The sequence below is a fragment of the Montipora capricornis genome, chromosome 1 (assembly GCF_036669925.1).
Source record: "Montipora capricornis isolate CH-2021 chromosome 1, ASM3666992v2, whole genome shotgun sequence".
Classification (NCBI taxonomy): domain Eukaryota; kingdom Metazoa; phylum Cnidaria; class Anthozoa; order Scleractinia; family Acroporidae; genus Montipora; species Montipora capricornis.
Genome location: NC_090883.1, coordinates 15,767,806 through 15,770,305, shown reverse-complemented (window position 1 = coordinate 15,770,305; position 2,500 = coordinate 15,767,806). Strand labels below are relative to the sequence as shown.

At 39.6% G+C, this 2,500-nt stretch overlaps 1 pseudogene; it reads right to left on the bottom strand.

The window, feature by feature from the left end:
• LOC138059285 (uncharacterized) overlaps window positions 1–778 on the bottom strand; it is a 4,457-nt pseudogene extending 3,679 nt beyond the window's left edge.
• Between the last annotated feature and the right edge of the window lie 1,722 nt (window positions 779–2,500).

Here is a 2,500-nt window from a genome sequence, read left to right as displayed (position 1 = left end):
GTGCAAATTCCGGTGTAGGCCATCCAAAGACGATTTTTGTAAGGGCTGACGGTAGTAAACGTAGATCAGTTCTCTTAGAGCCAGGAACACGCCCAGGAAGAAGTAGCGCTTGCTCTTCAGCAATATTCAGTATAAATTTCACGACTTATTCGGCAGTTTGGGAAGGAACAGTCCAACTCAGAAGTCGCTTTTTGTTGCCATGGATGCAGAGCGACAATCCGTTTTCCTTACAATGCTTCAAGAGGCTACAGAACTTGTTTTTGCCAATGCAATGCAAAAATAAAAACGTTGTTCTGCAAATTCTCTTACCGTGGTAGAAAAAAGTCATTTGCAGTTGCTTGCGATTCTTTTCTGATCTGCCCGAGACGCTAACATCACTGCAATTTATTGAGCTCTGTATCGCTCCCAACATGACAAAATCAAGTTCTGTGGAAGACAGTTCATGGCAGTTGTTTCGACTATCAATGTAGTCACTGAGGGAAAGGCTCCTGCTACAGGCTTGATCATTCTCCCCAAGTTTGCAGTTACATGTATTGGTGTAGAATGCATTGATTTTTGCCTTTTCCGACAAGTCAGTTTCTGAGCTATCAAAATTGAATTCCTCTTCATCGGGTTCCTCGTCGCTTTCGGAGCTGCTGTTGTCGACTGATGTATCGGTGGCGTCTTCATTTACATCGCAATCGCGCGTCTCGAAGTACAACTTGGCAAGTTCACGAACACCATCTTCATCCTCGCAATTAACACACACACCATAAACTTCTGTTCGATAACACTCCATGATAGATCTAAAAGCCGAACAAGGCTAATTTTGTTTACTCAGCCGAAGAACGCTTCACTTTGATTGCATTGTCATAGTTACAAGCAAAAGATATCCCATAGTAATAACTTTTAGCGACCGCTCGCATCGTGTTGTTGTGATACTGGAGTTGTCATACGGTGAATAAGTTTCAGCACAAAAGGAAAAAACACAGTAAGTGTTAGAATTTTCGGCATACCAACACTGTTAAATTATGTGTGGACGTTTAGGAACCATATGTGTTTAAAATCCATTCATCGCATTTCGTTTTTTACCCTTTAATTAGCTTACCCATCACATTTGACCACAATTGAGTTCAGACTGGGGAAAGATTTGGATAAACGATGGAGTAATATCAATCTATATTTTGTTTAAATTAGCGTGTTAACCTGTGTCAGCTTGCACACTAAGCGTGACATTGATCACGCTCAACCAAAACAAAGATCAAGCATGCTAACCTGACCAACGTCGTGTGTCCTTTATTGTATAAAACTAATATATGCACATAAAGCCTGTCTTGTGACACACTAAGCGTGCTGTGTTACCGTGTTGTGAGCGTGCTTTCGCCTTTGTCCCTGAAATCATATGGAGGGTCACATTTACTACAAACTACTAGCAACTTTGTGCAATAGTACTGAATGTTCCAGTGAGACAACAATCAAAGTTTACGTGCCCTATTAGGATTTGATTTCATTTGATGCCTTGAAAAAATGAGCGTAAGGTTTGGTCTCATTCAAAGCATGTCAATTTGAATGTGATATCTTTCGATTTAATTCACTGTTTGTAATACATGTACTTAGCTAAAACAATGTTCTTTAAAGGCTCTAAACTTTGAAACATCAAATCACTTAGTACACGGAAAAATGAAAAAGAAAGCTTTTATTCTGATGTATTCAATAGATTACCTTGTTTCATGTGCTCATAATCACCCCTATTCCAAATAGAAAATGTCGAAGCATTACTCTTGAAAACTACACACGGCAAGATTTCCGCACAGGTTCCTACTTTATTATGCATACACTCCTTTGTTTCAAGAAAACAATAGCGATAACAATAAACGTCCTTTGGGACTGTGGCGCTTTATTCTTTCTTTTTAGGCGTTTTTTTTCTATATGGACTTAAAAAAAGTCGGTCGAACTTCTGTCTGACATACGGAAAATCGAACAGTTTTTCCTGCAATTTCGGCACTTTTCCTGCAATTTTACCCATTTTTCAGTTTTAGAATAAGCGCAAGAAGTGGAGTTTCAAGCAATCGTTGTAATAGGGTTCAGATTCGCAAACATAACAAACAAACTAAATAAAAGCACTGTCATAAGAAATTTAATAGCTACCTGCTCTTTTTGTCGTGAAATTGTTCTTCCTGTTTCCTTAAAAATTCGCCAAGACACTGCAAAGTGTATATTTTCTTCCTTTCCTGTATTTAGGATCACGAACGGTGCATTAAGAGGGATTTTGCGATTTATCGCTCTTTGTAGAGATCGGCAATATGCTCAATGATACTTCCAAGTAAATAGCTATGGTAGAGATCCATGGATGTTCCCGTACGAGGCATACTTCGTTTCACTCCCCATCATGTCTTTTCAATGCCCTGCTGTGGGCTCGTTTGTCTGAGTCGACGAAGTTTAGACGATGGTTAACTGCGGTGAGATGATGTTAGCCCTTGTCTTGTAGGCAGTTGTAAACTTTCTGGCCACAGGTAGCTAG